The sequence below is a fragment of the Conger conger genome, chromosome 9, assembly GCF_963514075.1.
Source record: "Conger conger chromosome 9, fConCon1.1, whole genome shotgun sequence".
NCBI classification, from domain to species: Eukaryota; Metazoa; Chordata; class Actinopteri; order Anguilliformes; family Congridae; genus Conger; species Conger conger.
The window spans coordinates 47,321,570-47,333,792 of record NC_083768.1 but is presented as its reverse complement, the minus strand read 5'-3'; the positions used below and the strand labels follow the sequence as shown (position 1 = coordinate 47,333,792).

The 12,223-nt window shown below is 42.4% G+C and overlaps 1 protein-coding gene across 1 annotated transcript in view; it reads left to right on the top strand.

The window, feature by feature from the left end:
- The first annotated feature begins 5,014 nt into the window (after positions 1-5,014).
- Positions 5,015-12,223, top strand: part of elmo1 (engulfment and cell motility 1 (ced-12 homolog, C. elegans)) — a 115,017-nt gene continuing 107,808 nt past the window's right edge. Inside the window, exon 1 of the mRNA XM_061254965.1 lies at positions 5,015-5,138. The gene's annotated coding sequence lies outside the window, so the exon portion shown is untranslated. The remainder of the gene's footprint in view (positions 5,139-12,223) is intronic.

The following is a 12,223-nucleotide window of genomic DNA, read 5'->3' as shown; positions in this document are numbered from 1 at the left end:
GAATATGGTTTTCAAATCCCACTGCAATTTCTGTATGACATTTCCATTGATGTTCCTATATGTCATCGTCGTCCATTTCCACATTTCCGGATATCTTGAAGCACAGATTCACAATAGTGTCCCAGACTTCTAAACATAATGCACAATGTTGAAAGGGCCATGTTTATGGCCCACCAGGCCAGTGAGAAGATGGTGGAATTGCTCACATCCGCCTAACACAAATGCGTGACCATGTCCTTGCGCTTGCCTTTGTTCTGGATACCCGAAGCACACCTTTCATCTTCTAGTGGAGCAGCAGTGCTGCTCTCACACTGACTAAAAACAGCATATACACTCACTGAGCACTTTATTAGGAACTTTACTCCTTCATGCAGTTATCAGCCAATCTTGTGGCAGCAGTGCAATTCATAAAATAATGCAGGACAAGAACTTTAGTTAATATTCACATAAACCGTCAGAATGGAGGAATGTGATGACATTGACCGTGGAATGATTGTTTGTGCCAGACAGGGTGGTTTGAGTATCTCAGAAATGGGATTTTCACGCACACTTGTCTCTAGTTTGCACAGAATGGTGTGAAAAACAAAAGAAAATCCAGTGAGCTGCAGTTCTGCAGACAGAAAATCCTTGTTAATGAGAGACATCAGAAGAGAATAGCCAGACTGGTCAAAGCTGACAGGAAGGTGACAGTAACGCAATTAACCACACATTAAAACAGTGGTATGCAGAAGAGCATCTCTGAACACACAACGCATCATAACTAAGTGGATAGGTTAGAGCAATAGAAGTCTACCTAATAAAGTGCTCACTGAATGTATTTATTTTCAATTTTTTATGTCTTTCCGGAACTGTCACTCCTCTCTGAAACATGAGTCCCTCTGCATTACTGGGTGCGCTCAAGTTATTTTATGGGAAGTTACACTATCTGCATGCCATGTCAACAGACACTAAGCCCCTCACATACTATTCCCAACTAACACCCATATAGAGTTTTTTATCTTTATGATGGGAGAACTTTTAAATAAATCCTGGTCTACAGGAGGTGGAGATTTTCATAGAATCTTTGAATTCACACTATTGAATAATCTTCGACACGTGTGTTTGTAGTTCTAGGGCTGAAAGAGGAAGCACTGTCCGGTCTCCTCCTTCTGCTATTTTCAGCTCTGTGGCAGCAGCCTGCTTTGTTTCCCTTTTTTATTTCTGGCAGAAGATGCACTAAATCGTCAATTGGAACAGTGTGGTGGAGCGCCTCAGTTTCGACTGACCGAAGTCTCCGGTCTTTCTCTGGGCAGCCTGTAGCCTAGCGGCTGAGGTACACAACTGGGACCATGAAAGTTGGTGGTTCAAGCTGCGGTGTAGCCATGATAAGATCCGTGCAGCTGTTGGGCCCTTGAGCAAGGCCCTTAACCCAGCATTGCTCCAGGGGGGATTGTCCCCTGCTCACTCTAATCAGCTGTATACCACTTAGCATACAGTAAACGTGTCAGTTAAATGATGGTAATGTATCTTTGCTTGCTATGGCTGATGAACATCATTACATTACATTATTGGCATTTGGCAGGGCCCAACGGCTGTGCGGATCTTATTGTGGCTACACCGGGATTAGAACCACCGACCTCGTGGGTCCCAGTCATTTACCTTAACCACTATGCTATAGGCCGCCCTACATCAACTACATCAACATCAAGGACCACGATGGAAATATGTCCATTACTTTTTTGTGTTATCCATGACAATTTCTTCACATGCAGGTCTAAACTAAACTAATGTAGGAGGTCACAGTGAATGTCCAAATGGGAATTGTCCTGAGTGGGACCAATTGGTTTTCATTTAAAGAAAATGAAAACAAAATCTTTGTCATTTCTGACAGAAGGAGCGTGTTACACACCGAGCAATCGTTCTGTTTTTGTTTTTCACCAGTTTGAGCATGTTTTCTTGCCAAGAAAGTTAGTGTTTCAAAGGATTGTTTAATGCAGCCCTGCTGTGTTCGTGCCCTTAGACTCTGCAGATGTCACACGTTCCATTGCTGTGACTGCTAAAAGAGTGAACCATAGCACTGAAAATTAGCCTATTATTCGACAATAGCAAGACTGTAACCGTAGAGTCTGCCCTGATAACCCATGAGGATTTTTGTACAGTCCCATGCCTTGTCAGAATTTAATACAAATCCGTTGCTTCTTTGCTTGACATTTGTATATGTGTCTTTGCAAGGGAGACGTTTTTTGAGTCATTTCTATGGTTGTATTCATCATGCCACAAAAATGAAGAAAATGATGTTTCTCGAATGTTTGGCGAAGTATTTGTTCTGGGTAACGGTTCAGTAATTGGTTTGGAGTCGGCTCTTGGCCCATTGAAGTTTGGGTTTGAAAGTGAGTGATTCATCGGTTATCCACATTCTGTGAGTTTTTTGAGGTTTTGGGGTTTTTCCCTTAATACTCTTTTGGGAAGAACACGACACTGCTATACCACTGTAATGCTAGTGATTTGAAAAGTTCACTTCTCATCAGTTTTGACCTAACAAGCACATTTGTTCTGTCAATCCTGTATTCTATACCAGTGCATTTGCAATGTTTGTCTGTGCCCTTTTGACATCTGTGTTTCTCTGTTCTCTATTTTCTGTCAAAGTCCCTGGCATTTCTGGCTCTTCTAACCCTCTGTGACCACCGTAACCTGTTTTCTGTTTCAGCCACTCAGTCACTCGTTTCACCTGTTCTCCATCTAGTGTCTCCGCCTCCCACTCCTGTATTTCCTTTCTGTCATTCTGCCATGTCTCCCACCTGTTTCTTGTTGTCTGTTAATCAGTGTTCTATTTAAACCTGTCCTTTTTAGATTCTCCTTATGAGTTCACCTTTCTGTGATTCTGTTCCGTGCACCGGTTCTAGCCAACTCTTCTCCGTGCCTTTGCCCCTGTTTAATTCTGTCTGATTTGCTCAGTTTTTGGATTTTTCTGGTTTTCATCGCTGCCTGGTTTTTGGACACTGTGTTTTGGATTTAGTTATTGTACCTTTTGCACCTGTTTGGACTTCCCTGGACTTTTTTTCGGTTAATGATCTGTCTGCCCCGTTTATACCTGTCTGCCTGGATTTCGACCATTGCCTGTTTGTGGATTACGTTTTGGATCAGCCCTCTTGCATTAAAGCCTGCCTTCTTCACATTATCCCTGAGGCTGCTCTTGGTTCTCTCTGCCTGGTTCCTGATTGTTTGCAATGTTCTCCCTCCTGTAGATTAAGCGACAAAAATGATTTTCTCCCAGGCTTGCTATGAAGGGGATTTCAAATGTTTAAACGATTTTTACGAGATACACAGCCACTGTTACTGCAGATTCTTTTTTGGGAAACACTGGTTTTTTAATCCTACTGCTCTGCCATGGTGATGAGAGCAGTACATCTGAAATGGGTAGCCAGGTGAAGCTTCTCCCTGACGTCGGCCAGACGATGACATACCATAATGATAGGTAGCTGCAAGCTACGGTTGATTTTAATACCTGCAAGGTACAGTTTGCATCTCTTCATTGCATGTTTGCATCTCTTCATTGCATGTTAACGGTGATGTGAGGTCAGGTCAAGCACAGTTTGGCCTGAATTTGATTTGCACGCAACATGGTAAACTGTTACCTGTTACCTGACGTGTTTGCAGTAATGCTAGGGTACTCATATTACTCATATTCAAATAGGCTCATATTACTCATATTCAAATCCTGGTCTTTCTCTTCCGGTCATAGTATTGGAGTTAGTCTGCAAATTATTTTATGCATTTTGTTTGTTTTAAGATGCATGTATTACCATGTTTCCTTGTTATCTGACCTTGAGTTGAGGGTAGTATCATATCGAACACTTCAGACTCTCAATCCTATTTAACCCATCACAACTTCCTACACACTTTGCTGTGCGTTTCTGTGTGTGCATGTTCAGGTGTAACTGTGGCACTCCACAAAATGTCATATACAGTGGGCTCCATAATTATTTGCACCCTTCATAAATACGCACAAATAATACTGTAAACTTACAAATAATACCGTTATTTACATAAACTTTATTTTGCAATGTAGTAAAGTGGTGTGCTTCATGTTTCTTCTAATCCTACAGCAGTTTCACCCTTCTTCCCTTCATTGGAATTCCATGGTATGCATGTGGTGAAATAATAGATAGATCCAATGATGCAATTCACTTTTGATTGTCTGCTTATATAAGTACACATATCAAGTAATGAAACATTAAGTGTTTACAGACAAGTTTATACAGTTTAAAGCATTTTCATCATGAAAAAAGCAGGTGGTTTTAATGTTGTGGCTGATATGTTGCTGAGAAAATAGAATTTTTTTTGTAACATGTATAAAATATTTTATACATACGTATAAAAATAAAAAAATAAAAAAATAAATAAATGTAGTCTAGTCTCTCGCTCTGAATACAAGCGTCTACATTTCATAATGTCATGTTTTATCCACCATTATCCACGGTTGGCAGACCCTTCTCCTATTACTAATTAGGGTACTTTTCATCCATTTAATAGGCCCTAAACTAGTAGATTATTGCTCTTCTCTGCTACAGTTTTCAATCTAGAAATGTTGCCGAAATGGGCTGCTATTAATAACTTCGTCAGAATGGAATATAGCGAGTGGTCGCAAATGGCACTATTAGTTGGAATTTTTGTGTAACAGCGTCCATTCTCTATTTTGTCCAAGACACTTCGTAAACGTCCAGATATTGTGATTTTATTTGTAGTCAATATTTTATTTATATTTAATTCTCACCATTTAAAAATGTTTTAACAACAGTTTATTTGCACAGTGAAATTGGCTCCTAGCCATCATCATCTTCTCTGTCTTCTCTATATTGGATTCAGGCACCAATACACTGCAGCTACATTTCCAAGGAACCGCTAAGTTTTCTTGGATGTCCATATTGTAAGAAAGAACGCTGGGTTATTCAATTGTCACAATTTGTTGTACTGTAATTGGTCGATGGTCCTCACATCACCACTAGGACTAAACGCACCAACCAGCAGGAGGAGGAGGAAATAGGAAGTGAAAACATCAGCCGTATCTAAAGCCGAGAAGAGAGCGATAGAGCTGCACTGAAGCTTGGAACTCCGAACATCAGCACTTTCATGGTGGAAAAGTCTACTCGCTTCACCAGGTTTGTGAAATTCATATCGGTCATTCAAAACCATACATAGCAACAACGTTTCAATGACTGCGTGCACGCATTTGAGTTTTGAAATCATTCGGTTGAAGGTGTCTGCTTAACGTTACTAAAAATCAATAGAATTTACTTGACAGCATACATTGCAGCAAGCTAACTAACTAGCTACTGTGATGTTTTCTGCAAGGGGGCCTGCGATGCAGAGCGTTCCGTGTTTGGTTTACTTTGCGAGCTATAATCTCACAAGCTAGACACTCGCCAGACATGTATTTACTCAGCCTGTAGTTTCACTTTATGTATTCAGATGCCCAGTTTAACAAACTCTTTGCTTCTTGGTAGCTAAGATCTCAATATGTATTGTGATTTATGTGATCAAAACGTTAACTTACTTTGGATTACTGCCTGGTTTCAATTCAAGTCTATGTGAGTAACGGTAGTTGGAGAGTAACGTTAACTATAGCTACCTATAATTAACGGTATCAGGAGTGTTTTTTATATTTATTTGTTTGTTTTTTGTGTTTCTTGTTAAACAGTAGCTTGTTTATTTATTTATTTCAATGTTTTGGCGTGGTGTGATTGTCCAGTTTAAGGCAGAAGTTTGTCGTAATTACGGACACGGTGCAGTTCTCAGTTTAGCCCACATATAGGCAAGTAGTTTTAACAAAACTAGAAAATGTCCGTATTATATTTTACAGTGAAGTTATATTAGTTTCGATTAATAGCCTACGTTTTACTGCTGCTTGTTTGCAAGCATTTTCTTCTCAACAACTAGTCTCGTCACATTGCTGCAAGCGACGTTTTTGTTTGGTTTAACATAGGTGGTTATTGAGCAAGCATGTATAGTGCACGTGGTTTTCATGTTTTATCCTTTTACAAAAATATTGGACCACTGCCCATGTGGTGACAGCTCAATGTTGCCGGGAGCCAAAAATAATTAGGCCACGAGGCATTTCTTAGTTGTTGTATTGTAAATTCGGGCATTAGTCAAGATTATTTTTGCATTGTTTTTTTTACATCGGTGAAACGATGTCGGTTGCTTTTTATGAAACGTTTCAATTGGTATCCAGAACAGACATTGTATGTGTCAGTAAAGAAAATTGCATGTATCGGTAAATTGTCTGCACGACTTTAGTTCGCCAAAATGTGTAGGCTATTGCATATAACTTACCTAGAAAGATTGTGGAAGGAAGCATTTCATGTTTGCCCTCTCCCACGCTTAGAGACAGAAATGCGACAGCTTGATTGTTTCGAGCTTCACTCTTAGGCTGCCACAATTACCATACACTGGTTTTGCTGGTGGCTGAGTTTATCGCTAGCTATAGGTTAGTCTCTATTTGCTAACCTGGCGCGAAGAGCCAGCTCCACAGTTGTGCGGATGCAAGCCTTTTATTTTACTAGGAATGAACGCGAAATACGGATTGCGTGAGGTGGACAATAGGCTGTTGTCTAGTCATGACAGGAAAAATTGCCTTGTTCTGATTTAAACCAAAACTGAATCGCGAGAATAGAATAGAAGGTGGTTCTCTTAAAAAAAGAAAAAAGTTCCTTCAGGCTATAGATTTGTGTCATCATATTTGGGCGGGGCTGCACAAAGCGGTGTCCTCTGACCGTCTGCTTTTGGAAACAACTAAAAGAAAAACATATTGAATTGTTGTTCGATGCATCTGTGTTCAGCTGCTGTTGTTTCACACCGTGGCAATATGTTCGTCTGACAGAAAGGAGGCCTCTCTCACGTCTCATTTTCGCGCTGTTGTAACGCAATTAAGACTTCCGAGTCTTCGGTGGCACATCTGCGTTGTCAAACTCTGCAATTAAGCTTCCCGGAGAATTGAAGATTCAGTCACACTTTTACGCTCATACAGATTGATCCCACACAGTTGTGTGCATATAAATGACTTCCTTCACACACTCATCCTATCACGCCGAAGTGCGAGCTCGCAAATTTATGTGCGTTTCTCGATTGAAAATGATCCTTCTGCTTATATTACAGAAGTCGCGCTGAGAATTATTTATCAATTTTGTTACATTTTTAAACCACATGCTTCTTATTGCAGTCACTAGAAAGAAAGCTTTTGTACTGCAGGTGGAATTTTTCCCCTTTATTTTTTTTCTTAAAGGTTTTTCCAACGCTGCCATTCATTAGTCTACATTTCTCTCTGGTCAGCATATGTGGTGGAAGTAATTGAGAAACTGATCGAAAATTGGGATAAATCTATGTACATTTAACAATGTATTGCATGTTTTCTGTAACGACCTGGGAGTGAATAACTTTGATAATGACTCATGAAGCCGTAACTGTGCATACTGCTACTGAAGTTTATGAAGTTTAGAGATTTTGATGTCATGTGTTTCTGTTGGACTATTTCATTTTCATTGTGCATTCTGTCTGGAAACATCCAGCTGGTTATAAGAGAAGAAAGGTGTCCTCCTGGAAAACTGTCTGTAAAACTTCCTCACGCCCTCCTGGCACCTGAGCTCAAGGCTCTCAGCACGCACACTGGGTTGAATGTAGTTTCTTGTTTCTGTTTCTGTTTTTCTTTTTCTGGCCATGTTTGCTGTGTATGGTGAAATATAAGGGAAACATGAGGCCAGGTGTATTACATGACATTACATTACATTAATGGCATTTGGCAGACGTACAGTTGATTAGGCTAAGCAGGAGACAGTCCTCCCCTAGAGCAATGGAGGGTTAACTCATATCTAATCAACTGTAAGCGACGTATGGAAAAAACATCTCCTAAATTACAAATTATATATAGCTATAAGTATGTTTTCAGTAAACGAACCAATAAGGATTGCTGTCTCATTGATAGGCCAGGTCAAAGCGACAGCGGTCGCCATTTTGTAAGTCATCTTCGGCCTCTTGTTGTACTACCTGTTCACTCTCCATTCACCCACCTGTAGGCTGGCTGGTACAGGCACAGCGCACATGCCTGATTGGTGAGAAGGCAGGAAAGACCTTGCTGAACGAAACCCTCCCTCCGGTTCATGGCCCTGATGGTGGTGGGTCTCGGTCAATATTCAAGGTTTGATTCTGGACCCCAGTAGGACTCACTGCACTGAGAACAAACGCTTTAGCTGCATGCGCACCAGTGGGTTTGTATAGCGGAGAAGCTGAATACACCAGACAAGCTCAGTAAAAGTCCAAAACAATGATGTATTTGACCCAGGTCTGTGTCACACCTGCTCACAGTTAACAGGCGGAATAAAGCAATATTTATTTCACCCTGGTCTGTTGTGGTAAAGTGTAGACTGTAAAAAACATGTCGATGTGAAAGCAAAGGTTCTGACTATGCCAGTACGAGTCAGTTCGACAGGTCAGCCTTACAAAATGGAGGATGCTCTTGCGGGGCGAAGAAGCAGCCTCGTGTTGCTGTGTCCAGCTCGGTCCAGCTGTGAGCCGAAATTCGGTCGACACGCCGCCGCGTGCCCTGCCCTTCAGCTCCAGCGCTGCCCGGACAGACGGACGGCGGCCAGACGCATTCCGGAGTTTTCCGCGGTTCAGCCTGTTCCAGCTGTGCGAGCGGTCGCTCCCGCGACGTGGCTCCGCTCCCAGGCGGCAGTCAAGGTCGCTAGCTGGCTTTTTTTATCCCTGCGTCTCCGCGTCTCTCCGTCCGGGGAAAAACCAGGCGGCGGGGCTGGAAGCAGAAACTAGCGTGCTCATCACGTATTGTGTACACTCAGCAATACGCAGGACGGTTTCTTTGTTGCGTCATTCCTTTGTCTCGTTTCTCATCCGCTCCGCTCCAAACCTGCAAGGCTCGAAGTTTGACAGTGGGAGTCCAAAAAGGCATTTTTATAAGACACATTCCATGTTGTTTGTTTTGGTTGTCGGCGTGTTGTCGCTTTTTCTACCGTTATGAAAGGGGAAAGCCACATTTGTCTGTGCCCTGCACGCTTTCTACGCGTGTAGAAAGTGCACACGTGCCGGCCGGCCCTGCCCTGGAAGTTCAAGGTCTTGTCAAATGAAATCCTCGATACAAGTGGACAGCCCATATGGATAACTTGAACTTGGGAGCTGAACTCAGACAAACTCTGAGTGCGAACCATACTTTCTGCTCCATGTAGACCGTAAATTTAGCAGTAATTGCTGGACGTTTGAACACTGTTGTTACAGTGGAAAAATATATGGCCATGTTTTTAATGGTTCTATTTTAAAGTTTAAAGAGTGCCTAGGGTCTTCTCTGAACAGAACTCATTCCGGGAAAAGTGCTCGGATGTACCTGATATATATAAATCAATCGTGGAGAATGAGAAAGCAGCCTATTGGCTACATTTCCTCAGTTTAAGTGGTGGTATTTGTATATAAATAACCTATAATGTATATCAATGACTGGGGGTGGCTTTTTCAATGCCTGCTAAGCACCACAGCAAATACACAAAACTGCAATAGATGTTCTTTGGTTTTGTCACTGTTTGAACTGGAACCAGACACACTCATTAAGTTGTGCTTTTAAGTGACTTACGCCTACAATGGGGCGACATTGGCTCGGGAGTAAGAGCTGTCATCTGGCAGTCAGAGGATTGCCTGTTCAATCCCGCCCTGGGTGTGTGGAAGTGTCCCTGAGACACCAAGACTCCTAACCTCCAATTGCTCCTGACGAGCTGGTTGGTGCCTTGCACAGCCAATCGCTGCTGGTGTGTGAGTGTGTGTATGAATGGGTGAATGAGAAGCATCAGTTGTACAGCGCTTTGGATAAAGGCGCTATATAAATGCCAATCATTTACCATTTACTGTGTTTAAAGGATAAAATTTGGAAGCGTGGCTTCTGCCCAATGATAATGCTGTTGCTAGTGATCGGCAATGGAGACGGAGTGTGTGCACCTGCTGTCAGACACTGGCAGTCAGAGGAGCCGTGACTCATATCCAATGTATTTTGAAACGATGGCTTAAATATAACTCTTAAGTGCCTGAGTTGATAAAGGCACTCACCATGGATACGGGCTGACCCTGTTGCCTGGATGTTGCAGGTTTGAGTCCGTATTTTCTTTGACCTGGGTCTGCTGTGACAGGATGCCTCATACTCCCAGAAGTAGGGAGCATTTATGTTTGCCAGAGGGTGCCAAGTATTTGCTCCATTATCTCTACCCTATGATGCAGCAGTCAGTTCTCCTGCCCACCCCCTGCCCCAATTTGGACGGCCCAATGTTATGTCAGCGCTCATTCGCAGTGCTCCTCATGCTTCAGCTGCAGTGCTCCTCCTGCTTCAGCTGCAGTGCTCCTTGTGCTGCAGTGCTCCTTGTGGTTCAGCTGCAGTGCTCCTTGTGCTGCAGTCCTCCATGTGCTTCAGCTGCAGAGCTCCTTGCGCTGCAGTGCTCCTTGTGTTGCAGTGCTCTGTGTGCTTCAACTGCAGTGCTCCTTGTGTTGCAGTGCTCAACGTGCTTCAGCTGCAGTGCTCCTTGTGCTGCAGTGCTCCATGTGCTTCAGCTGCAGTGCTCCATGTGCTTCAGCTGCAGAGCTCCTTGTGCTTCAGCTGCAGTGCTCCATGTGCTTCAGCTGCAGTGCTCCTTGTATTGCAGTGATCTGTGTGCTTCAGCTGCAGTGCTCCTTCTGCTGCAGTGCTCCTTGTGTTGCAGTGCTCTGTGTGCTTCAGCTGCAGTGCTCCTTCTGCTGCAGTGCTCCTTGTGTTGCAGTGCTCTGTGTGCTTCAGCTGCAGTGCTCCTTTTGCTGCAGTGCTCTGTGTGCATCAGCTGCAGTGCTCCTTTTGTTGCAGTGCTCTGTGTGCTTCAGCTGCAGTGCTCCTTGTGTTGCAGTGCTCTGTGTGCTTCAGCTGCAGTGCTCCTTGTGTTGCAGTGCTCCTTGTGCTCCAGCTGCATTTTAAAAACATGTGTATTTAATGTTAATATCTGTTTTTGTAGGTTCATGAATGTCTTTTTTGATTAAACATCTGTTGACCCAGCTCAATTACAGCATGTGCTTATAATTTGGTCAGGTCATTATAAACAGCCATTTGTTTGTTTCTGACCACATGTGCTTGCAATAGCAGTTTACTTTTGTCATTTCGGGCAGTCTGTAAGTACTTACCAAGGAAACAAAATGAACTAATCCAGTTTCTCTTTTGCCAGTGGTGGCAGAGGGAATTGGACAAAGAGTAAGATGTGCAGAAAGGAAATTAATAAGTTAATAATTAATAATATGTTCCTGATTGGTGTGATACAGTGACTGATCCAAACAGCTGGTAGATGCTAGGTTACCTTACCTTATCAGTTACTTTTAATCATTGAGCAAACCACAAACCTTTTCTTAAAACAGAAATAAAAACCATTTAAACCTTAATTCGTTTTTATGAAAGTCTCATTTTATGAAATGCATGAAATATTAAGGAAAATGCTTTCTAAATTCGTAATGTTTTCACGTTTATATACGCACACAAAACAGAAACAGAATATAACCTGGTTTGTCTCAGGATGGATGTTGAAGATTAATAAATCATGCTGCCTGCACCAAAAACATCTGCCAAAATAATGACGGTTTATATTTGCAATTTCTTGGCAGACTGTCCACCCAGATATGAAGGCTTGGCCTTGCAGTGGTCCAGATCGTTTGGAATGGCTATTTGTGAAGGAATTTAAATGAAATGGCAATGGAGTTGGTTTATCATTTGTGGATCCAGGTTGATCTGGTTCCTGTTCTGATGGTGGAAAATGGGCAGTGATATTTCTCATTGCTGATTGCTGATTGCTCATGTATACACAGGATTAAATGAAAAGTTTTCAATTTATCAACAATCTTTGCTTGCCTCAATCCCACAATCCTCGTTTGCCTTCCCATATCCTAAAGGAAAGGAAACAGACTTTTGTGAGGATGTGCTTAGACTGACCAGCTTCTAGTGTTTCCTCAGATTGAATCTGTATCAGTGCACACTCCTCCATTCGTCTTGAGGACAGGGACACACGTTGATGTGCTCCAGAAGTGATGGTGCTCGCCCTACAATGCTGATCTGAGATCAGTCTGATTGCCAGCTTTGCTTCCCTTTCCATCGGCATTGTTTTAGTGGCACCACGCCTTTAATGAACCTACTGCTACTGCTACTACTACTACTACTACAACTACAACTACTACAACTGCTACTACTGCT